Here is a 26328-nt window from a genome sequence, read left to right as displayed (position 1 = left end):
GGTATGCCAGGTCGCGATGCCGTGGACACAACCAGAGGGTGAGGGCTGGAGAGCCGGTAGGAGCCCTAAGTCGTGATGCTCAGGTACCCCCCCCCCCTTTAACGCGCAAGCTTCCGTCATCCAGGAAGGAAAGGTGCCATGGACAGGCACCAAATAACAAGCATGATGGGTCGAAAGCATGGCCCGAAGATAAATGCAAAAGGGGTACACACCGCTGGGTCTGACCCGAGCGACTTGGGGATAATGCAGCCCAAGGGGCGCCCCCAACAAAGTAAGCTAAAAACACGAGCAAAAGGGATACACGCCGCAGGGATGGACCCACGCGGCCTGGGAATAATGCAGCCATGAGGGCGCTCCCAGCTGGAAATGAAACTTGAAAGATGTCACCTGATGATGTTGAGGAGGAAGGGGTGTTGGTGTAGCAGACTCGGTGGGCTGCGGGAGCCGATCCTCACAAGCCGCCAGGCCCTGGGGCCTCGGGAGGCTCCGGAGGCGCTGGTGGCTCCTCGCGGACCATCCCCATCTCCGCCACGGCTGCAGAATGCCTTGTCGGATTTCGGGTTCCGACAGACCCTTGAGGTTCGAACACTGGGGTGCGCGCGGAGATTCAACCCTCTACCGGCTCGCTCCTTGCCGAATCGCTAGGACCTAAACTACCAAACTGATCAGAACAAGAGACACAAGATTTATACTGGTTCAGGCCACCATTTTGGTGTAATACCCTACTCAAGTGTGTGGTGTGGTGGATTGCCTCTTGGGCTTGATGATGAACAATACAAGGAAGAACAGCCTCGCGAGGGTCTGTTCTTGGCTGGTGCGACGAACTGCTCGGAGGAGTTCAATCGCTCTATCTACTGGTTTCTTGGTGAGGATCCCGATTGCTAGGTTAGGTCCAGATGCCTCTACCCTGGGGGTGGCTAGTCCTATTTATAGGCAAAGGCCATGGGCAATTTTGAAGGGGAACAACGGGTAGACTTATCTTGACTAAAGTTGGTCCTCCCCTGTCAAAGGCTCTGGTGGTGACGCCGGCTTGGGCTCCACAATGACTTCCTTCCTGCTGTTGGGCTGGTCTTGGTCTTGTTGCACCGAAATGGATGCCTTTGCTTGATGCTCTCGCCTGCGCTTGCTCCCTTTGCACCAAAGAGGCAAGGAGGACACTGCGTGGGCTGGCACCCGACTGGCACCCTTGGTCGTCATGGCTTGCGTCATGGGCACCTCGTGAGGTACCCCGCCTTGAACTCTCCGCCTCCTCATGAGCCAGCCTGACGAGGCCGTGCCTGAGGAAGCTCCTTGTCGTCCACCCCGCGAGGCTTGGCCCCTCGCAAGGGTCTTGAGCTCGTGTTGATGAAGACGGGCTGTGCTGGGCCCCCTTTGAGCCATGCCACAGGCCGCTGGCAGGCAAGTCTAGGGAGCCCCATTCCCAGAACACCGACAGTAGCCCCCGGGCCCACAGCGCGCCCGAACTTGGCCGAGCAGAGAGGCGAAAGGGCAAGTGCGAAGCGTCGCGGGCCCTAACAGCCTGCGGCCTTGGGCGCCGCGTGGCGGTTGATTGGACGTGGGTGCCTCTGCAACCCCGCGAGTTGATAAAGGAGCGGCGTCTCCCTTGCCTCCTTTACTTCCTCCAGTTGTTGCTCAGATCCCCTTTCTTGCACCTCTCCTCCCTGCTTCCGAAGTCTTCAGATCTACTCCGTCTGCGCGCCATAGCCAGTCATGGCGCCTCGCCAAGCCCCGGCCGGAGCTTGGTACTCGCCTGTCTTGGACTCGCCAAATGTGTCAGAGGCGAACCTTGCCCGGGTGCGCTAGATGGCGGCAGTGCAGGGCATCGACGGGACGAAGGCGTTCAAGGCCGGCTCTACCGTCCCTGAAGGCCGAGGGAGCACCTTCTATCCGCTCTTCGTGAGCGCCATCGTCGCCTGTCTGGTGCCTCCCTTTTCTGAATTCTTCTTCTTTGTCCTCCACCATTACAATATTCAAGCTCTGCACCTCCATCCCAACTCCGTCCTTCTTCTGGCGATCTTCGCCTACTATTGTGAGGCTCGCGTAGGGGTGAAACCTTCGGTGGCCTTGCTATGCCACTACTTCTCCCTCCGGACCTCCCATGGTTCCGCCTCCGCGTGTGCGAGCTTCATCGCGTACGGCGGCTCCATCGCCATTTCGAACCCTGGGAAGAGGATTGAGGGCTTTAGGAGCAAGTGGGTCTTGGTGGATGCTGGGCGCATCCACCCTCGGCTGATCCTGCCCACAGAGCACCCCGCGAGCTCCGATGACTGGTCCCGAGTGGAGCTTCTGGATCCCCACGCGAAGCTGGTGTTGGAGAAGATGGACGCAGATCTGAGGCCGGCCAGCGTGGCGGCGGCGAAGCTAACCGGTGCGTCGCTGCTGAGGGATTTCCTGGAGCATCAGCTGGCTCCGCTCCGTCAGTACTCGGTTCCGATGTGGAGGCCTCACCCGAGCCCCATGGTTTTGGCCGACGAGGATCTGGCTGCGGTCCTCCAGTCCTTTGTAGGGGGCAACGTGGCGAGGATGGAGGGTGCCGCTACGCCCCTGTTCCTTCGCGAGGATTGGGAGCAGGTAGTGGGGTCCATGCCCGTCTTCAACGGGGACAGGACATGCCCGCGGAGGCTCCAGAGGACCTGGTGGACGTGTCCTCCTCCGACTCCAGCGAAGAGAAGGAAGAAGGGGAGCGGGAAGAGGGGGTTGACTCAGAGGCGGAGTCAAGGGCTCCTCCCCTTCGGTGCAGGTCCCGCACTCTCCGCCTCCCCCAGAGTGACGACGACGAGGATGAGGATGAGCAGGGCGGCGGGAGCCTACCTCCGATCCCAAAGAAGGACCGGACTGGGCTGATCCCCCGCGGGTCTACCCCGGCCCCGAGGCGACCCGCAGGCGCGCCTCCTGCTCCCGAGCCCCTTGAAGCTGACCCTTGCAGTCGGCTCTCGGGCTTTAAGTATGGCCGGAGGCTCCTTGAGCCCACCTGCGACGACCTGTAAGTGCTCGATTCCTGTCTTGATTACTGTTCTGTTGCCGAGACTAGATGCTCGTATCTTTCGGCCAGGCCGGCGCCCGTGGCAAAGAAGCCGAAGGGAGCTCCTGAGGCCCCATTCGTGGCAGTGCCTCTGCTCGAGAAAGAAGGTGACTGTGACGCGCAGGACTCTCCTGCCCGGGCATCCTCGCGAGGCCAGACTGAGCCTGCTGGGGTGAGCTCAGCCCCCTTGACCCAGGTGACTCCCTAGGTGCCCTTGCTTGACACTGCCTCCACTGCCGTCGTGGCGCAGCTGGTTCCGCCTCAGGATACTGTGGTCACGCTGCCGTCTTCTCCTCCTACTCCACCGACTGCTGCTTCCCCGAATACTATTCTGGATCGCACCGTAGCCGGACTGGACCGTCTGTGGCAGGATCTTCTGGGCGCCGACCCTCGTCTAGTGGCCGGGCGCTTGGAGCTAGCTTCTGGCTGGATTCGCTCCGATGCTTTGATATGGGCGGCGCTAGTCCAGGCTTCGACGGCTTGAGACGAGGATAAGGAGGCCGTCCTTGAGGCGAAGGTTGCCCGCGATGCTGCCCTGGGGGAGGCAGCTAGCGTCCAAGGTCGTTGTGAGACGCTGGAGAGCAAGCTGAAGGGCCTGCAGAACCAGCTTGCCGAGGAGGCCCGCCTTCGCCAAGAGCAGGAGGAAAGCATGAAGGCTCGCGAGGCGGCCGTCAAGGACCTGGAGGACAAGCTCAAGAGGCACCGTGGCCGCCTAGGCGCGCTGGAGCAAGAGCTGGAGGCGAGGAAGGTTGAGCTGGATGGCAAGGCTCGGGTTCTTGCCTAGGATCGCGTGGCTTTCACGGATATGGAAGAGAAGGCTCGCACTTCGCTGAAGACACTTTGTGACAGCGGCCTTGAGAGCCTGCTGGCCGGCGATGAGGATGGCCCCACCAAGCTACTTCCCTTCCTGGTTCGCGCCCTTCAAGACGTCACGCTTGGCCTTGGCCCTACGGCTGAGGTCGAGGCACGCGTCTTGTCTTGTGCAGCGCTGAGGCGGGTCTTCACCCACATCTATCTTTGTGACCCCAACATCGACCTCGACAGCCTGCTGGAGCCAGTGAGCGGCGAGCGTGCCGCTTCCGCTGCTGAGGCCGTGAAGGGTCGTGCGGAGGCTCCGCTGGGGAAGTTCCGGGCCTTCAGTACCAAGCCGAAGCGGAGCGCTGCTAGCCCTGCTGCTCCACAAGGCGAACCTGCTCCGTGCAGCTCCCCCGCCGGCAAGTGACTCCGTCGTGGCTCCCGTCCTGCTTTTAATTCCTGCGCATATACCATGCCTCGGGAGGCGTTAAAACTTATGTTTGATGCTGTGATAACAGCATGGACTGTAATATTTGCTTTTGAATTCCCTAAAATTTGCATTATTCCTTCCTACTTGCTTATGTTCTACGCCGGCAAAGCCCGACCCACGCATACCTCAGCCGCCATTGGCCCCGACCGGAAACCAGGATGGGACCAAGGAGTGAGGGGCTACGTGACAAGTTAGACTCCTGAGTCGCGATGCTCAGGAGTCCCCCTTGGCGCTCGAACATCAAGTAGGGAGGTGAGATGTGGGGGTGACTCCTTAGGGAGGTGAGATGCAGATGGATCTGCCGTTCTACGTCTGCAGAGCCCGGCCCCGCGCATACCTCAACCGCCATTAGCCTTTCGGAACTAAGGAGTGAGGGGCTACGTGACTAGTTAGGCTCCCGAGTCGCGATGCTCAGGAGTCCCCCTTGACGCTCAAACAGCCTTCGTACCTTGGCTCCGCTCGGGGATGGACGTGCGACGAACCAGGCCCGGGGGGGCCTGGCCAGGTGGCGTGCGTCTGGGCATGACCGTGGCGCAGCCCCCGTGCCCAGCCCCTTCGTGCGGCACTCCCGAGGGGAGGCGTTGCGACAAGGCCAGACACTGAGCTCCGGGCTCCCTGAGGTTGATGCGGCCCGGAGGCCACCCTCAGTTGTTTATCACCAGCGTGGAGCATAGCACTTCCGTATGCGTACAGGCATAGCCGCTCCTCGGCAGTGTCGTCAGCCAGCGCGGAGCATGGTGCTTCCACTGGTACGTGGGAGGGGGCTCCCCTCCGGGAGGAGCCCTCGGGGCGTATACAGCCCCACCCCGACCCGTGGCTGGCATGGTAGGGCTTGACGAGGTGTATCTGGGCACCCGTGAGCCAGCGCGGGACTCACGGGGCCCTACCTCAAGGCGGGTTGCGCCTGGGTCTGGGCCTTATCTTCGAGTGTGTTCCTGCAAATTTGGCCAGATGCCGGTGCTCTACGTCTTCGGATCCCGGCTCTCGGGCTGGTCCCAGCCGTCGCTGGCATGCCAGGTGGCGATGCCATGGACAAGACCAGAGGGTGAGGGCTGGAGAGCCGGTAGGAGCCCTGAGTCGCGATGCTCAGGCACCCCCCTTTAACGCGCAAGCTGGGTTAGATGTTGAAACTCTACGTCCTCGGGTCCCGGCTCTCGGGCTGGTCTCAGCCATCGCTGGCATGCCAGGTCCCGATGCCATGGACAAGACCATAGGCTGAGGGCTGGAGAGCCGGTAGGAGCCCTGAGTCGCGATGCTCAGGCATCCCCCCTTTAACGCGCAAGATGGGTTTGATGTCAAAACTCGACGTCCTCGGGTCCCGGCTCTGGGGCTGGTCTCAGCCGTCGCTGGCATGCCAGGTCGCGATGCCATGGACAAGACCAGAGGGTGAGGGCCAGAGAGCCGGTAGGAGCCATGAGTCGCGATGCTCAGGCACCCCCCCTTTAACGCCCAAGATTCCGACACCCAGGAGAGAAAGGCACCAAATAACAAGCATGGTGGATCAAAAGCATAGTCCTAAGATAAACGCAAGAAGGGTACATGCCGCTGGGTCAGGCCCGAGCGGCTTGGGGATGATGTAGCCCGAGGGGCGCCCCCAATAAGGTAAGCTAAGGACATGAAATAAAAGGGATACATGCCACAGGGACGGACCCACGTGGCCTGGGAATAATGCGGCCCTGAGGGCGCTCCCAGCCAGAAATGAAACTTAAAAGATGTCACCTCATGATGTTGGGGACGAAGGGGTGTCGGTGTAGCAGACTTGGTGAGCTGCGGGAGCCGATCCTCACGAGCCCCTAGGCCCAGGGGCCTCTGGAGGCTCCGGAGGCGCTGGCGGCTCCTCGCGGGCCATCTCCATCTCCGCCAGGGCTGCGGCACGCCTGACCTCTTGAGCCTCCGAGATGGCCCTCATGAGACGCTGGCGCGCAACAGCCACGTTCGGCAAGCCGTAAGGCATGCACACGTAGCTGTGGGGCAGACCCTCGCAACGTCCCACTCGCAAGGGCCAGAGGCACTCTTGAGACGCGGCTCGGTTGAGCCCCGGTATGTCGATGCATACGGGCAACCCACCATCCTCGCCTGGATGGGGGGCCACAGCGGATAGGCGGCGGCTGCCTCTCATGACCCTTGACTCCTGTAACTCCTAAATGGCCTTGCTGACGAACTCCTGAGGGTTTGGCCCTTCTTGCCTTGCTCCTTCTTGAGGGAAACATGCTCCGAAGCATGCCTCCACATGGTGCCCAAGCGCCTCCCTCGTGACCTTGGCGAGGTCGGCGGCCCTCCAGGGGAGAGCCCCCGAGCCCTGCCTGAGGAGGGCACCGGGCGCGCTTCCCTATGCGATGGAAGGAGACTCCCCCTGAGCAGGCGCGGGCCCTAAGGGGCCTGCCTCCTGAGGGGCCGGGCCGGACGATGTCTTCTTCTTCTTGGGGGCGGCCTCAGGAGGCCTCCTGCTGCCGCGGTCTGGGTCTTCCAGCGATGCGGCCTGAAAGGCTCGCTCCAGGGAGCACACTGCGTCTCTCTCTTTGCAGGGCACCGTGATGACCCGGCCGCTTCCTGGCATCTTGAGGATGTTGTAGACGTTGTGGGTTACGGCCATGAACTTGGCCAGCGCCGGGTACCCGAGGATGGCGTTGTACGGCAGGCGAATGTGGGCGACGTCGAAGTCGATGAGCTCGGTGCGGTAGTTGTCGCGTGCCCCGAAGGTGACAGGAAGGCGGACCTGCCCTATCGGGACCGTGGAGCCGTCGGTGACTCCGGAGAAGGGCTTGGTTGGCTGAAGCTGACTGTAGGGCACTTGAATATTGTTGAACGTTTCCATGGACAGGACGTTGAGCCCTGCCTCGCCGTCAATGAGGGTCTTGGTGACTAGCACGTTGCTGATGATTGGGGAACAAAGCATCGGGAGGACTCCGGCTGTGGCCGCGCACTTGAGCTGATCCGCTGAGCTGAACGAGATGGCGCATGCCGACCACCTGAGAGGGCGCGTGGCCTCCAGCTTGGGGAGGACTGCATTCACTTTGCGGGGGAACTGCTTGAAGATGCGCTGAGAGGCTGGGGCTTAAGCTTCGCCCAGGATGCAGGCGATTGCGCGCGGTTCCTGGAAGACCCCAGCCCCCTCATCCTGATGACGGTCTTCATTTCTCCTTGGCTGCGGCGGCAGTGGAGGGAGGCTTGCGTTCCCTTGCGGGCGATCCTCGCGAGGTTGATCCCTCCAGCCTCCCTCGCGAGGCGGGTCCGGCCAGCGATCTTCGCGAGGTTGGTCGCTCCACCCTTGGCGCGGGCCGCGGTCTTCCCAACGTCCTACATTCCTTCCTCCTCGGCCGTAGCCCCGGTCGCTGCGGTCGGGACATCTGCCGACCCTTCCTTCACGCACGGCCCGGAGCTCTTGGCATTCATTGTTGTTGTGGGTGTGGAGCTCGTGGTACATGCAGTACCGACTGCCCTTGGAGGATTTGGGCTGATCTCTGCCCCGCTTGGTGTCTGTCTCGGCCGCGAGTACGGCAGCTCCCTTGCGCTTCACATCCTTGGCCTTGGGCTTCTTCTCTTCGGGGTCCGCGGCAGGCAGCTCGAGGAGGGAGAGGCGCCCCTCCTCAGCCCTGGCGCACTTGGTCGCCAAGTTGAACAGCTCCAAGGAGGTGCACAGGTCTTCATGCATCGCCAGCTCCTCCTTCATCTTGATGTCGCGCACACCATCGGAGAAGGCAGAGATGATGGCCTCCTCCGTCACTCTGGGGATCTTGAGGCGCGCGTTGTTGAAGCGCTGGATGTACTTTTGCAGGGTTTCCCCTGGTTGCTGCTTGATACGGCGCATGTCGCGCATGATGGGTGGCCGGTTGCGAGTACCCTGGAAGTTGGCGATGAAGCGTGTGCGCATCTCATCCCAATAGGAGATCGTGCCTGGGGCCAGATTCAAGAGCCAGGTGCGGGCTCCGTCCTTGAGTGCCATGGGAAACCAGTTCGCCATGACCTTTTCGTCTCCGTTGGCAGCCTCGATGCCCAACTCATAGAGTTGGAGGAACTCTATAGGGTCGGCCGTGCCATCATAGTGAGGAGGCAGGTCTGGCTTGAACTTGCCGGGTGAAGGCGCGGCAGCCCGCCGTGGCCACAGGGGGCCTTGGGCGACAGAGAGCTTGGTCCTGCGGGTCCCCACGCACCGCAACTGGGGGTAGCACAGGGTCTTGACATGCTGGAGGAGGGAGCGCTCGGGCAGCTTCTCGAGGGGGAGGGACTTCTTGGCAGCTCTGCTCTTGCTGCGCTGGCGCCTGACGGAGCGGGTTCTGCCCAGGGGCCGCGCACCTTGGGGCCAGGGCGCCTTCTTGAGGGGGAGGCAGCTGAGGCGCCCCAGGAGCTTCATTGCCCGCGCAGGGCGGGGTGCGGTGCAACGAGAAGGACGGTGTAGGGGCGCCTCCGGCGGCGCGGACGAGCTCGGCGACTCGGTCGAGCCATTCTTCATAGACGTCGTCGATGGGGCAGTAACGCAGGAGCTCGTTTGCCGCGATGAGCGCTGCTCGGGCCTCCATGGCCGCGCGCGGCGCGTGTGACGAAGAACTAGCGGGGGTGAGGGAGGGCGTGGCAGTGCGGTCGTCCCGCCTCACGGATGGATGCTGAGACGATGCTTGCTGTTTGTTCCCCGCCGGGCCGGTGGCGGCATTGACGGCCGGTGACGGGGAACGACGAGGGCGCCCGCCGACGGGAGCCGTCTGGGCGACATGGGAAGCGAGGGCGGCTCAGCGCTCGGCGCGAGCCCGACGAGCGTCAGACATGGATGCGGTGGTCGGAGAGGAACGAGACGACGGAAGGCAAATTCCGGTGCACTCCTACCTGGCGCACCAAATGTCGGATTTCGGGTTCCGGCAGACCCTTGAGGTTTGAACACTGGGGTGCGCACGGAGATTCAATCCTCTACCGGCTCGCTCCTCGCTGAATCGCTAGGACCTAAACTACCAAACTGAACAGAACAAGAGACACAAGATTTATACTGGTTCAGGCCACCATTGTGGTGTAATACCCTACTCCAGTGTGTGGTGTGGTGGATTGCCTCTTGGGCTTGATGATGAACAATACAAGGCAAAACAGCCTCGCGAGGGTCTGTTCTTGGCTGGTGCGACGAACTGCTGGGAGGAGTTCAATCGCTCTATCTACTGGTTTCTTGGTGAGGATCCCGATTGCTAGGTCAGGTCCAGATTCCTGTACCCTGGGGGTGGCTAGTCCTATTTATAGGCAAAGGCCCCGGGCCTCTTCCCAAATATTGAGCGGGAAGGGCGCCAACAATTGGCCATTTTGAAGGGGAACAGCTGGTACACTTATCCTGACTAAAGTTGGTCCTCGCCTGTCAAAGGCTCTGGTGGTGACGCCATCTTGGGCTCCACAATGACTTCCTTCCTGCCGTTGGGCTGGTCTTGGTCTTGTTGCACCGAAATGGATGCCTTTGCTTGATGCTCTCGCCTGCGCTTGCTCCCTTTGCACCAAAGAGGAAAGGAGGAAACTGCGCGGGCTGGCGCCCGACTGGCGCCCTTGGTCGTCATGGCTTGCGTCATGGGCACCTCGTGAGGTACCCCGCCTTGAACTCTCAGCCTCCTCATGAGCCAGCCTGACGAGGCCGTGCCTGAGGAAGCTCCTTGTCGTCCGCCCCGCGAGGCTTGGCCCCTCGCGACGGTCTTGAGCTCGTGTTGATGAAGACGGGCTGTGTTGGGCCTCCTTTGAGCCACGCCGCAGGCCGCAGGCAGGCAAGTCTGGGGACCCCCGTTCCCAGAATGCCGACACGCCTGACCTCTTGAGCCTCCAGGATGCCCCTCATGAGGCGCTGGTATGTGGCAACCTCGTTCTGCAAGCCATAAGGCATGCGAACACAGCTGTGGGGTGGACCTTCGCAGCGCCCCACTTGAGAGGGCCAGAGGCGCTCCTGAGAGGCGGCCCGGTTGAGCCCTAGTATGTCGATGCAGACGCGCAGCCCACCATCCTCGCCTAGATGGGTGGCCACAGCGGGTAAGCGGCAGCTGCCTCTCATGACTCTTGACTCCTGTAGCTCCTGAATGGCCTTGGTGGAGAACTCCTGAGGGTTTGGCCCTCCTTGCCTTGCTACTTCTTGAGGGAAACGTGCTTCGAAACACGCCTCCAAGTGGTGCCCAAGTGCCTACATTGTGACCCTGGCGAGGTCGGCGGCCCTCCAGGGGAGAGCCCCCGAGCCCTGCCTAAGGAGGGCGCCGGGCGCGCTTCCCTATGCGATGGAAGGAGGTTCCCCCTGAGCAGGCACGGGCCCTGAGGGGCCTGCCTCCTGAGGGGTCGGGCCGGATGATGTCTTCTTCTTCTTGGGGGCTGTCTCGGGAAGCCTCCTTCTTCTGCGATCCGGGTCTTCCAGTGATGCAGCCTGAAAGGCTCGTTCTAGAGAGCACACCGCGTCTTTTTCTTCGCAGGGCACCGTGATGACTCCGCCACTTCCTGGCATCTTGAGGACGTTGTAGCCATGGTGGGTTATGACCATGAACTTGGCCAGCGCCGGGTACCCGAAGATGGCGTTGTACGGCAGACGAATGTGGGCGACGTCGAAATCGATGAGCTCGGTGCGGTAGTTGTCGCGTGCCCTGAAGGTGACAGGGAGGCGGACCTGCCCAATCGGGACCGTGGAGCCGTCGGTGACTCTGGAGAAAGGCTAGGTTGGCTGAAGCTGATTGTAGGGCACTTGGAGATTGTTCAATGTTTCCACGGACAGGACGTTGAGCCCTGCCCCGCCATCGATGAGGGTCCTGGTGACTAGCACGTTGCTGATGATTGGGGAACAAAGCATTGGGAGGACTCCGGCCGTGGCCACGCACTTGAGCTGATCCGCTGAACTGAACGTGATGGTGCACGCCGACCACCTGAGAGGGCTCGTGGCCTCGAGCTTGGGGAGGACCGCATTTACTTCGCGAGCGAACTGCTTGAAGATGCGTTAATTGGCTGGGGCTTGAGCTCCGCCCAGGATGCAGGCGATCGCATGGCTCCTGGAAGCCCCCAGCCCCCTCGTCCTGATGACGGTCCTCATTTCTCCTTGGCTGCGGCGGCAGTGGAGGGAGTCCTGTGTTGCCTTGCGGGCGATCCTCGCGAGGCTGATCCTTCCAGGCTCCCTTGCGAGGCGGGTCCTGCCAGCGATCCTCGTGAGGTTGGTCGCGCCACCCTTGGCGAGGGCCGCGGTCTTCCCAGCGTCCTGCGTTCCTTCCTCCTCCTCGGTCGTAGCCCCGGTCGCTCCTTCCTTCTCGCACAGCTCGGAGCTCTTGGCATTCGTTGGTGTTGTGGGTGTGGAGGTCGTGGTACACGCAGTACCGGCTGCCCTTGGAAGATTCGGGCTGATCTCTGCCCCGCTTGGTGTCTGGTTCTGCCGCGAGCATGGCAGCCCCCTTGCGCTTCACATCCTTGGCCTTGGGTTTCTTCTCTTCCGGGTCTACGGCAGGCAGCTCGAGGAGGGAGAGACGCCCTTCCTCAGCCCTGGCGCACTTGGTCGCCAAGTTGAACAGCTCCAAGGAAGTGCACATGTCTTCATGTATCGCAAGCTCCTCCTTCATCTTGATGTCGCGCACACCATCGGAAAAGGCTGAGATGATGGCCTCCTCGGTCACCTTGGGAATCTTGAGGCGCGCGTTGTTGAAGCACTGGATGTACTTCTGCAGGGTTTCCCCTGGTTGCTGCTTGATACGGCGCATGTCGCTCACGGCGGGTGGCCGGTCGCGAGTACCCTTGAAGTTGGCGATGAAGCGGGTGCGCATCTCGTCCCGGGAGGAGATCGTGCCTGGAGCCAGGTTCAGGAGCTAGGTGCGGCCCCCGTCCTTGAGCGCCATGGGAAACCAGTTCACCATGATCTTCTCGTCTCCGTTGGCAGCCTTGATGCCCAGCTCGTAGAGCTGGAGGAACTATGCAGGGTCAGCCGTACCGTCATAGCGAGGAGGCAGGTCTGGCTTGAACTTGCCGGGCCACGCGACGCTGCGCAGCTCGGCGGTAAAGGCGCAGCAGCCCGCTGTGGCCACGGGAGGCCTTGGGTGACGAAGAGCTTGGTCTTGCGGGTCCCCATGCGCTGCAGCTGGGAGCAGCGCGGGGTCTTGACGTGCTGGAGCAGGAGCGTGTTCACGACGAACCGGAGCAGGGATCGCTTGGGCAGCTTCTCGAGGGCGAGGGACTTCTTGGCAGCTCTGCTCTTGCCGTGCTAGCGCCTGACGGAGCGGGTTCTGTCCAGGGGCCACGCGCCTTGGGCCCAGGGCGCCTTCTTGAGGGGGAGGCGGCTGAGGCGCCCCCGGCGCTTCATTGCCCGCGCAGGGTGAGGCGCGGTGCAGCGAGAAGGACGGTGCAGGGGAGCCCCCAGCGGCGCAGACGAGCTCAGCGACTCGGTTGAGCCACTCTTCATAGATGTCGTTGACTGGGCGGTAGCGCAGGAGCTCATTTGCCGCGATGAGCGCAGCTCGAGCCTCCATGGCCGCGCGGGGCGCGCGAGACGAAGAACCAACTGGGGTGAGCGAGGGTGTAGCAGTGCGGCCGTCTCGCCTCATGGATGGATGCTGGGACGATGCTTGCTGCTCGTTCCCCGCTGGTCCGGTGGCGGCATTGACGGCAGGCGATGGGGAACGGCGGGAGTGGCCGCCGACGGGGGCCGTCTGGGCGACGCGGGAAGCGAGAGTGGCTCGGCGCTCGGCACGGGCCCGACGAGCATCAGACATGGATCCAACGGTCGGGGAGGAACAGGGCGACGAAAGACGAATTCCGGCACAACCCTACCTGGCGCACCAAATGTCGGATTTCGGGTACCGGCAGACCCTTGAGGTTCGAACACTGGGGTGCGCACGGAGATTTCGCCCTCTACCTACCTAACTAAACTACGGAAGGAACAACACAAGAGACACAGAGTTTTACTGGTTCAGGCCACCATTGTGGTGTAATACCCTACTCCAGTGTGTGGTGTGGTGGATTGCCTCTTGGGCTGATGATGAACAATACAAGGAAGAGCAGCCTCGCGAGGGTCTGTTCTTGGCTGGTTCGATGAACTGCTAGGAGGAGTTCAGTCGCCCTTCTCACTCTCTCTCTCTCTTTCGATTCCGGTGCCTCTCTTGATGCCTCTCTAGATGCCTCTACCCTTGGGGTGGCTAGTCCTATTTATAGGCAAAGGCCCTGGGCCTCTTCCCAAATATTGAGCGGGAAGGGCGCCAACAATTGGCCATTTTGAAGAGGAACATCTGGTACACTTATCCTGACTAAAGTTGGTCCTCGTGTGTCAAAGGCTCTGGTGGTGACGCCTGCTTGGGCTCCACAATGACTTCCTTCCTGCCGTTGGGCTGGTCTTGGTCTTATTGCACCGAAATGGATGCCTTTGCTTGATGCTCTCGCCTGCGCTTGCTCCCTTTGCACCAAAGAGGAAAGGAGGACACTGCGCGGGCTGGCACCCGCCTGGCGCCCTTGGTCGTCATGGCTTGCATCACGAGCACCTCGCGAGGTACCCCGCCTTGATCTCTCCGCCCCCTCGTGAGCCAGCCTGATGAGGCCGTGCCTAAGGAAGCTCCTTCTCATCCGCCCCGCGAGGCTTGGCCCCTTGCGAGGGTCTTGAGCTTGTGCTGATGAAGATGGGCCATGCTGGGCCCCCTTTCGAGCCACGCCGCAGGCCGCAGGCAGGCAAGTCTGGGGACCCCCGTTCCCAGAACGCCGACATAAGCCTTTATTTTTTACCTTGTGCAGCTCACTGGGGGATCTCATCCCTCTGGGGGCCATCTCCTCGTACTCGATGGGGGACATCACCTTGCCAGGGGAATACTGCTTCTCAACGGCGACTATCTCCTTAAACTCGGTCTTGAGCCTCACATAAGTGGCAATCAGAGTTCCTGGGGTAGGCATGGTGGGGACCTTGTTGTTCTTCCAACTTTCTTTGAGGAGTTCGTCCGCCAACGTCCTCAACTCTTTGGCCAGTGCTTGTTTCTTGGAGTTTTTTGTCTCCATGGGTTGGCCCGCCAACATGGTCAACTCGTTCGTCGGTGCTCGCTTCCTGGAGATCGCTGTCTCCAGTGGGTTGTTTGCCGGCAACTCTTTGCCTAGTGCTCTAGGATCCATCAATGAACTGACAAACAAAAGGCAATCAAAAGGAAACCACAATCACAATGAAAACGGGAAAAGAATAGGGTGTGAGAATCGGTCGGTGCTTCGCAAAAAGAAGATTATTGGAATGAAAATATAGCAGCATAACTGATTCGCCCACCTTTCCTTCGTCGGTATAGAAGAAAAATGGCAGAAGTGAGTAGCCTGGAGTGAGGTTTTCTTCAAGAAAAGGAAGAAAGGGCTTGAACGAGCATTCCAGCTGTGAAATGATGGTTGCTTCGTCCAGTCCAACTTGGAGGCCACCTTACCACTGTTGGTAAAGATGTGGGTTTTGTGATATGACGGGTCATGACGGCCACACCGGGGTGACAGGTGAGTCTCGAATATAGCACCTCGCTGTGATTTGGTGGATGGCACGCGGGCCCGGATGCTTTGAAATGTCCCGCATGTACATAGAGCGGCTAGTCATATAGGAGTGCTCAATAGTGTGCACCGCGACCAAGGCGGAGAGGAAAATGAGAGAACTACGTAATTAATGCATGAGTTTAATTAGGGTAGTTTTGTAAAGTACGAGATACATTCCTCCAATCGCAAAATGCCTTGGTTCATGAGATTTGAGATTTAAGCCCTATAAACCGGAAGGGAGGGAGTACTGCACATGGTGTAGTCTAGTCACTTGTTGAAATCTCTAGAAAGGCAAATACTACTTTCCAGTTTACAGGGCTATACTACTCCCTCCGTCTAGGTGTGTAAGTCATCTTACGAAAACCAAATAGTCCCAACACACTTAGGCGTGGTGCCTTAACTTCTACCTTGTTTCTTGTTTCTTGACATATCAACCAATAAGAGATGAGAGGTGTGCATGCTTTTAAGGACTTGCAATGTCTAGTTCATTGCATGCAATGCTATTAATTAGCAAATAAACGTAGGTGACCCCAGGAGGAAACGATGCTAAGCGCGTGGACCTATGCAGAATGAGTATCAACCAATGGATAATGGAGTTTAATTGTTAAACAATAGCAATTTTGTCTCATGCAAGAGCCTGGCTAGTATATGTGTGCTCCAAGGGACCACACCACGCGAGCGTTCGCAACTGCCACGTTCCGGTTGCGCTTGGCTCTTCGCCTCTTCGAGAAGACGAACAACGATGTTACTCCTACTTCTACAATATCGAATCCACTGCTATATGTCCGTCCACCTCATGTGGGAGTGATAGCGTGTAGCGAAAGCTTCTACTTACTGCACCTGCCTTTGCATCTATGACATGTGGGGCCAACAGGTGGTTGGCCCTCCTGTCATGCAGCCAAAGGCAGGTGCAGTTAAGGCACCGGAGCTCAGTCCGCGAGGTAGAGGGCGTTGTAGTAATCAAATTTCTCGGTCTTGTATGAGTTGACGTGACACATCAAAGCACTGCACTCGATATAAGTCTTTTTACACATTTCAAATGGGCTACTTTGCATGTAGGAGTAGACATCTTCTGCTTCATATGTAGTCACTTGTTGCAATCTCTAAAAAGACTTATATTTGGAAACGGAGGGAGTACAATGCATGCATGCATGCCGTGACTTTCCTTTTGATACTTGCATGTGTTGATTTGATGCACCTTGCCAAATTTTGACTATAAATTTAACTGACTAAATTTTCATGTATGTCACAAAAAATTACGGGGCTGTTTGGATTGTGACTATGTTTGTCTTATGTTGCCACATTAGTTTTCCCACACTTGCCACACTTGCCTAACTTGAGTTGCTCAAATTGTTAGACACACTTTGGCTTGCCTAAGGGAATATTGCCACAATTTTTGTGTGTATGACATGTGGGGTTCACTTCTAATAAAAAAAATCTTGTCTTAGGTGTGGCTAATAAAAAAGACTTATATTTAGGAACGGAGGGAGTAGGAAATATAAATAATAATGTATGTTGGGGCAACCCACGTTTCCGCTAATTTTAGCCGTGGGCTTGTTCACAATTTTTATGAGGGGGTGGTTGCTCATTTAATGGAGGGATTTGTAGTACCAGACTTGAACGATACAAAGTGCGACCTGGCACACCGTAACACCACATGGAACAAGCGGGTAGCTATCTCAAAAAACAATCAACAACTAAAAAAACTGCGACCTGGAATGTAGTAGTACACAATTTTAAACGATTGTTTTGATGGAGTGAAAAAGGAAAACTACCCCACTACGTATATATAGGTCGGAGCCTCCACGCTTGTTTGCTAGGATTGCTCTATTCACACACTCTCATCCTCTCTAGATCTAAACAAGATAGGGGTAGTAACACTGTCTTTCTCCGTTCAAAAAACACTGGCTTTCTATCCTCACCGCTGGTTACAAATCGGGATGTATCTGTCACGACCGGTTTTCCAATAAAAATATTTATTGATAAACCAGTCTTTTGAGTCGAGTATGAGAGAAATCCTCCTCACTGGTAGACAATTTCTTGATACAATAAGCCAGTAGCATAAAATATATTACAGGGTTGAACTGTGGTCGCTCAACCAAATTATTACAAGCACGCCAATAATCATACATAATGGCGGACAGGACACAGTGGTGTGGAGACATACTACTGACTCAAGGATAGGTTGGTGGTGGAAAAACACAGCGGGAAGGGAAATACAAGACTCTAAGAATATCATTTCATCGAACGTCGAGGTGAGGCTCGATAAATTTATTTGGTAGCGGAAGCGGATATAAAACAGTGACCAAATCCAGGGTCGCACGAGACTGACTGGGACTCCTCTAAGTGTCGGACTCAATATCGAACTCTTCATCCATGAGATCGCCTTCGTCAGCATCTGGCCAAATCAACAAGCCAGTGAGTACTTTGAAAGTACTCGCAAGACAGTTCGGACGTAAGATATAACAAATGCGTGCATGGATGCAACATGATTAATTCCTTAATGCACAATAAATAAAATTGGCATCACGGGTAAGTAAAAAGGGAAACGGCGGTAGTCCGCCTGAAATCCCACAGAACATAAATAAGGACCGATCGGGTGTCTGAAGCGATGCCTCGAAAGGTGAACAAATAAAAATAAGGAAATGATGCCACAGTCGGGCATCTTAGCGACACCACATAAAGGGCTTTAAAAGAATTACCACAGTCGGGCGTCTGAGCGATGCCACATAAAGGGATTTAAAAGAAATGCCACGGTCGGACGTCTGAGCGACATCGCAGAAAGGGCTTTAAAAGAAACGCCACAGTCGGACGTCTGAGCGACATCGCAGAAAGGGCTTTAAAAGAAATGCCACAGTCGGACGTCTGAGCGACATCGCAGAAAGGGCTTTAAAAGAAATGCCACAGTCGGACGTCTGAGCGACATCGCAGAAAGGGCTTTAAATTCACCAGTAAATAATACTCATAATAAACATTCAATCCATGAGAATAAACGGGTTAGTCCATCCACAGGGATAATCATTCAACCGGACTTAGCACTCATGCGATTCACCGGAGTCTCTGTCATCAAAGCTGACAATTGATTAGGATAAGATGGAACGAAACTTGACATGGAATAGATGATTTGGAGGAATATATGACTCTGTAGAGTTTGTACAAAATTTTTCCCACAGCCAACGGATTTCCGTAGTCACGAAGGACTAGTTCCGTTTACGGTATTTTGGAAGAAAACACAGCTAACCGGTACACACCCATCCTACCTCTCGATGCTAGGAATCACCCTAGTCATCGTCCAAGAAAAACTTTTGAGACGGGGAGATCACAATCTCGAATAGCATGGGATCAAATTTATATACGCGCGCTCTAAGGGGTGCCCCCCTCTCGGTCCCAACCGGAAACACCCATGCCCCCTGACCGGATGACTGGCTTTAATCCAGGGCCATGGAACCATCATCACGGCCTCTCCTCTTTGGTGTGTACCATGAAAGCGGTTTGCAACTTACTAAACCATATTCCTTGCGGAAAACATGTGGTAGTACAAGGAAGGAAATGATAGGTACTGGACCAATATGGTTTGACACTAAAGTCACATAGTCTGGCGTAAGACTGGCATGCTACAACACTGCCATCGTACCCATCCTCATGCCAACACATGGCCATTCATATTCACATTCATCCACGCATGGATCATCGAACTCACTTACCTCATTATCACATAAAATAACATTCATCGGTATGCTCACCAACATGCCATGAAACTAACTAAATGCAAAACATGCCAAGACACTCATCATATCAAAAGTTCAAACATGCTTTCCTGGTTCATAGTAGTCGGAGCCTAGCTCGGTGAAGTTCGCGGCTCCGTCACCTCCTTCGGTATCTACGGTTTAAAGAAAATATATGCGCTAACGTAAATACCAAGGAGTGCACAGAAGGTAAACCAAATATTTTTCAAATAAATCTGATAAAAAACTAGACAAAATTATAAAGAGAACAGAAAAAGAATCAATCAAAAATACTTTTCTGATTAAAAGTTATAAGGGTTTTTGTCTAGGGACTTATCTGTAATGAAACAGAAGATTTCCAGGGGCTAGTTTATAAAAACAGAAAACGCTTCGGTAGAGACTACGCCAGCCCAAAGAGAAAACGCATTCTGCCCGAAGGCGCTTCCAGAAAACGATTCGAAAGAGAGAGCAGAGAGGCTGACGATGGGGTCCCACCCGTCAGGTTCAAATGTTCAAACGGGGCGGCAGAGTTCGCCGGCGCCCGAGAGCCGCGGTGGTCGCCGGCGGCGATCCACGGCGAGGCAGAGAGATCGGAGAGTACCTCCGTGCTCAGGGCACCCTTCCGCGTCAGTTGATGGTGGTGGAGTCGGTCGGCGAGCACCACGTCGACGGCGAGCTTTGCTCCGGCGGACGGCGGCTCGGGTGGTCGAGGGGCTCCTCGGAGAGGGCTGCAAAGGTTAAATTGAAGAGGCGGTTATGCTCCTGGCAGCTAGAGAGGGTAACGAACGAGGTTTGAGCACCGGAGATGGCCTCACCAGAACGAATCGGGCTGGAGGCCGAGGCGGGGCGAGGCGGCCGGAGCTGGGGGAGGAGACCTCCTCGAGGTCCCCCTAGTGGCCTGGCGGGGTGTTGGTGAGTAGTGGAGGTGCTGCGTGCACGAGAGTGAGCTCGGGACCCCTTTATATAGGCGGTCCGAGGCGGTTGCCGTGAACGAGGATCACCGCCGAGTGATTACGGTGGCGCAGTGCTCGGTCGGGGTGGTTAGGAGGTCGAGCGTCATCACGGAGGTTCAATGGGTCCGTTTTGGTGTTAAACTGGCCGGGGTTTGGGTGTTAAGGGCGAGCTCGACGGAACGGGGATGGCGCGGCCCCGTCAGCGGCGGAGAGCGCGTTCCGTGCTTGCCGGCCATGGTGGCTGTGCTACGGGCGTGCGCTGGCGTGCATGAGGCCACGCGGAGAGCCAGGGAGCGATGGGCGGCGCGGAACGGTGTTCTGCCGTGGTGTGCCTCCTGTCGGCCGCCACGGGAGGTCCTGACGCCGCAGAAGACGCCGGCGAGGGCGGGCCAGCGCGCTACCGACGCCAGGAAGGCTCCACGCACGCGTGTGAAGCTTCGGACAAGAGGAAGAGGCGGCGAGGAACGTGCCAAGGGCACTGTGGCCGCGTGACCGAAACTGACGGATGAAAGATGACACTGAAACTGAATTTTCTGAACTTTGAATAGTAACAGTGCCCACAAGGTGTTCGACCGAATGAAATTGGCCTGTGGTGATTTTTCCTTGAGCTGATTTTTGGTGGAGTGGCTTCTCCTTGCTCAAGTAGGTTGCATGATTTTTGGTGGAATTTTTGGAGCAGTGTGGATATGAATTTCACCAAATTTGGCAGATCTGGTCCAAACTTGCAGAGACTGTATTTTGAAAAATTTGAAAAGAGGAGGAGTGGATCAAGATGGTTCTGGGTTGTGGGTTCAAAGGACAATCCAGGAGAATTGGTTTGAGGTCAAAACTCAAATGAAAAAGTGTACTTGCTTTGAAAATCCCTCAGGCTCCAAATAATTTTCAGAATTGATTTGAGGGGGAAAAATAATTAGAATAAAATCCAAAACCAGTTTGGATTAGTTGGGACAGAGAACTTAGGTTGATCACAAGGGGGAGGGGAGGTTTTGGAGGGGTTTTATCTCATGCACAAAAATACAAAGCCAAGGGTGGCTTCAATGATAAGAAAATCCCAAATTTTCATAGGGCTTCACTTAAAAATAAAACAAATTAAAACTCCCAAAAAAATAAATTTTTAGAGGGAACTAACAGAGAAGAAGTTTGCAAAAGATCAACCACAAAAGTTTGAAAGAAATAAAATCCTTGCCAAGGCAAAAGGAGGTTTTTTAAGAGGAAGGTTTTTCTGAAAAAAAATAATTTAAAAAGGTCTCTCCTCAAAACCACAAAGTTTTTGATAAAAACCAAATAAAATTTTTGGAGTGTCACAGTATCCCCCTCCGCCGGTGAAGGGGAGGAGGGGCAGCATTTAGGCCGTCGTTGACAGCGAGGGGGGAGACCCACTGCCGGCAGCACAGTTATCTCTGGCCGAGCGCCGGCGCAGGAGGTCCTCCGATCCCTTCGTCGTTGCCTGTGGGCGGATCCGGCCTCCCGCCGCCCACCTATCCACATCCCGACGACCTTCAGATATATCTTCATTTGAAACCGCCTTAGCTCTACTTCCCCAGCTCGCTACGTCGTTGCATGTGCATCATTTTCTACCTCTCAGCCCCTCTCGATCGGACGGTCCAACGTCACCTATTTTTCTTCTTCTATTGTTAGAGGTAAAGCTACTTCATGGAGTCGAATCTTGTATACTTGGTTCAAACAAGAAATAAAGTGGGGGTGGGGGAATTTAGTATGTACATCGGACTTGGTACAAACAGGAAGGAAAGGGGGTGAAAGTAGTACAGACTGGTCATCCAACCGGTCTCTTGGTCGAAAAGGGAAATATAGGGGTAACGCTGTAGACAGTGGTATGACCAGGACTACATTTGCTATCCACACATAGGAGTAGGTGGCTAGAGTGAACAAAAATGGGACCAACCCAGATATGTTTCTTGGATGTTTGTTTCTCGGGGCAACAAACTATGAATCACCACTTTATGCCCCTGTTTACATACATGGTGCTGGACTGCTGGTGCACCCACTGTCCCATGCCCTTATACCAAATATTTAGGCTCCGTTCAGAATAAAGGGGCAGAAAACATAGGTCTTGATGAAAATAGAGGAATAGGAAAGGAATGTAGGTATAAAACTATGGAACTGCGAACCGGAGGAAACTCTCAATAGAATGTGTTTGGATTGACTACGAAATGTACAGATTTGTTTTTTAGAGTAGCATGCTTGGCAGTAGGAGATGCTATTTGGTTTTTCAGTTGCACAGTGACTACTCTTGTCCTCACCTCACGTACCACACATAGGTTGATTTTTTTATTCCAGCAAACACAGCAGAACAACCTGTCTAACGCATGGCAGCGAGCGCCTGCCTTAGGCTTCCGCCCAAAAAATGAGCACCGTGTGGATGTTTCTAATCCTATGGAATCAGTACTACCAGACCAGCTTTCCTATGAAACACTATTCACCTTTCCCGTGTTCCGAACGGTTGGAAGGGAAAGAATACCCTAGGAATTGTGTTCCTACGAAAATCATGCACCAAACCTGTGAACCGAACGCAGCCTTAGTTGTTCTTAATCTAATGTCCCTGGTAAAAATGAAGCCATGCCACTGTTATAAGCCATGAAAAGTTTAGCCAAATGTTTTTGCCTGTAATTGTTTGAGACTCTGATTGTTTCCTCTATGCATTTTTGTGCAAACAGGGATATCCAATTCACCTGGTTGTTGTTTTCACCTTTTGGTGCACTGCACAAAACTCTTCTTAAAAGAAGTGACTTTTGTGTTGTTTAACTGGAATGTCAGAATGGAACAGTTGGTTCATTTTTGTGAAACTGCACAAAGGGAGATCTGTGTTCCAATCCTCATCATCCATATTGGCGCCATAACCTTCCTTTAGGTTAGAATGATATTTAATGCATGTGTTCATCTCTATTTTCCGACTGCCATGAGTAAATAATGCTGTTTTTTACTAGTACACTTGTACTCCCTCGCTGACAAAACCAATTCTGAATTAGAAGGCCAATCATGTACTTCGTTTCACCAACTGGTGAGGAGAAAGAGAAATAGAGCATGAAGAGGAAGAAGAAGAAGAATAAACAGTGCCAAGGCGATCTTGCTGAAGCCAGAAGGGATCATGTTCCTTGTTTATTCTTCATGTACTTCGTTTATTCTTCGTTTCACCTTGTTCCTACTTGTGCAAACAGGGATCATGTTGTGCCAATCATACATTTTAGTGGAACTACACAAGACAATACAATGAACTGTATCCCAGCCAGTGCTTTAACTCTGCTAGAAGTTCTTGATAATCTTTCGATATAATCTCAGCACTGGTAAACAAGAGTGATTTCAACCATACATTTCAAGTGCACAAAAATATATACTATTGTGTGATTCCAGTGAGTGCTTTATCATCTCTTATGGGACTACATGAATAGGCTTTTTTTCCCAGGTTGGTACGGGCCTAAGGCCTTCATCCATATTAGTTTGCTATCATCTCTATTTGTATCGTGCTACTGTCATGAGAAACTCCTTTATCTTTGCACGTTAAAGTTTTGCAACCTATGATAAATGGCAATGCTTTGAGTGTTGAGTTGAGCTAATTGGCACTGATTAAATAAACTAATACCTCTCTTTAAGAAAGACTACTATGTTGCTAACTTTATCCATTAAGATAATGAGGGTGCTTCTATTTGTTAGTGTATGTTTCATCAACTAGTCCCACTATTGCAGTAATCTCACTCTCTCAATATATGGGCCAACAGGGATGCTCGATTTTGGTGGAACTGCACAAAAACTTTGGGTGCTTCATTGCCTGGACAGCTTTCGTCCTTTCTTGTCAGTCGCTAATCTCCGCTTGCTTTCTTCCTTTGCTGTCATCACTTGGCTTATCTCGGCTTCCAGTCAAAGGAAATAGTAATTGATATGCTAGCTCACACAGGTTGGTACTGGTCTTTATCCTGATTATTGTGCCTATCATATGTATTGGTAATTTGGTATTGTACTACTGTTTGCCGATTTCATAAAGGAGTAATTTGGAGCCTGAACTCACAGGCAAATCATTACATCGGGTGATTTTAGTAGAACTGCACAAAATGATCAGATGGACAGGTACTTATGCTGCTGCTATGTACTCCAAAGTTCACTCAGACAAGCATCGATGTTGACAAGAAGTGCCTATATTCATTCGAGTATCAACCATCGTCAACCAATTGTCAAACTCCAAGTATTAGGAGAGTGAACGCCAAAAATATTGCTTGGTGCATAGCCCAGAAAAATGCAGTCCAGTCTTTGGTCCCAACTTGTGCCTTTTGGTTATCGGCACATATGGTAGCAAACTATATGGCATGGAGTCTAAAGTTCCAGACAAGTTGGTTGACGCGTATATTCATCTGGCACTTAATCAGTCTGCACGCCAAGGATGCTCCATTTTAGTTGAACTACACAAAAAAAATTGGTGGTTCATTTTCTCAACCGCCTCCTTTCTCGTCTGCAATGTAGAATTTTGGCGAGATACAGGACCAAGATGAGCCAGTAAACTAGTTGGATGAAAGTAGTGGCCAAGTTGCCCAAACCTCCCTCGGCACGAGGCCACTATTTGAGGATAAACCTACAAGCAAAGTTCAGATTGTCTGTGCTGCCTCTTATGTACTCGAAAGTTTACTCGTACAAGAACTAATTTTAGCAAGAAGTACCTCCAATTGAACACCATTTACCAGTCTGTACCCTAGGTAATTAAAGTCCGTCCATGGATCATATTGGCTGTGATCTCAATCATTTGGATGCATAAACATACTGAACATGTGTATATATGAATCTTTTCGTGAATTATGTATGAATATTGTCGTGTGATCTATCAATCATTTGGATGCATAGATATGCTGAGCTTGTTTATATATGAATCTTTTGAGTTGTCGATAGTGAATGTTGGCTATGAATATGAATGTGTCCTTTGAACCTGAGTTTCATATGAATGTTTACCTTTTCTGTTGTATTTGTGTGTGAACTTGTTAGTATGCCTACTATGGGGTATAAAACGAAGGTCTCTTATAAAAGTAATGTTGTGTCCAATTTATGTTTTCCCTTCTAACCACATTATATATATTTATATTATTACTATTATCGTATATTTTATAGATACTTTTATATACATTATAAAAACATCCCACGTGTTATTAACTTATAAAAGTAAATGTTTAACGGAAGTTGGCAAGGAAAATCCTGGTTGTTTTTGACTCACATGCAAGGAAAATCCTGGTGATTGTGTACAAAAGCTTGCGAAGATTTTAAGGACCAATTTAATAATCCTACTATTCTCCACAGACTATAGCCCCAAGCCGCAACAGAACCAGTTATAACCCTTCTCCTCCTCTCAATTTGCGACTCCACTGCCGTGTTTTCCCATCTCCGAGTCGTTCCTGTTCGGGGCCTCGCCATCGTCCATCGCCTCGCTGCGTTCGGTGCGGCATGGTCAAAAAACGAGAGTCATCGGAAGAGGACTGTACGTGGAGAGCCTGACGGCTGGGACCCACGAGGTCCATGGTCGCACGCAAGGAAAGTTCCTACATATTAAGCTGAAAAAAAATGTTTCCTCCACCTGACAGCTGGGACCCGCCGGCTGTATCTTCGCACGGAAGGAAGTGCCTCCTTGTTTTGTGAAAAAAATTATTCATCCTGTTGACAGCTGGGACCCGTCAGATTTGGTGACTGACTTGTGGGCCTACTAATCGGACGTGTACGCATGGCTTTGTCAACTTAATGAACAAATGATTCTAGCAGTTGGACCATTGGATGTTAATCCAACAGCCTGCTCCTTCTTCAACCTCTGTTCTTGTTCCTCTCTCCCGTGGGCGGCACTGCGGCTGTGCTGCCGTGCACCCGAACCAGTGAAGTTTCCCACTCCTCTCCATCTGCGACTCCACTGCCCCATCTTCCCCATCTCCGGGTCGTTCCAGTTTGGGTGCGTTCGGCATGGTGTGGTCAACGTGGTCAACAACTGAGAGTCATCGGAACATGACTATACATGAGAGACTGACAGTGGGGACGCACCACGCCCATGGACGCATGCATGCAACGGAACGCAGCAAAGTCAACATGGTCAAGGAGCGACTTCCATCGGAAGTATACTGTACATGGAGAGTCTCAGCTGGGTCCACGGCCGCAGCAAGTAAGTGCCTCCTTATTACGCAAAAAATAATTATTCCTCCAACTGACAGCAGGGACCCACTGGATGGTCCACCGTATTTTGCAAAAAAAACGTTTGCCCCCTGACTGTTGGGACCCACCTGACGGGCCACCGTATTTCGCGAAAAAAACGTTCGCCCCGCTGTCAGCTCGGACCCACCGGAAGTGCCTCCTTATTACGCACAAAAAAATGAATACCCCCCCGGCTAGCTGGGACCCACCTTGGTGGGAGGCTGACTTGTGGGCCTACTAAGTTGACGGGGACAAAGGGCTTTGTCAACTTAGTCAATATGAACGATTCTAGTTCTAGTGACCGTACGATGTCCATCCAACGGCTGCAGTGCTTCTTCAACCTCTGGTCTTCTTTCTCCAGACGCCCAAAGCAGCGCCGGTCGTGCCACATGCTCCTGCCTCCCGTGGTCGGCTGTGCTGCCGCAGAGGCCTCACCACCCCCTACTATTCCCACCACTGGCCAGGCCCTGCGGCGACGGCAGCCTCACACCACAGCCGAACCAGTGAACCCTCGTACTCCTCTCCGCGTGGGCTTCCACTACCGCGTCTTCCCCGGCTCCACGTTGTCCCCTTCCTAGGCCTCGCCATCGTCCACTGCCGTGGTGCTCTCCACGCGGCGTGGTCAACGTGGTCAAGGAACGACTTCCATCGGAAGAGTAATGTATGTGGAGAGGCTGACAGCTGGGTCCACGGCCACATCCCAGTTTTTTTGTTATTTGCCAAGTAAGTCGC

This window comes from Triticum aestivum, chromosome 3B, assembly GCF_018294505.1.
Source record: "Triticum aestivum cultivar Chinese Spring chromosome 3B, IWGSC CS RefSeq v2.1, whole genome shotgun sequence".
Lineage (NCBI taxonomy): Eukaryota > Viridiplantae > Streptophyta > Magnoliopsida > Poales > Poaceae > Triticum > Triticum aestivum.
Note: the sequence above shows the minus strand (reverse complement) of the source record.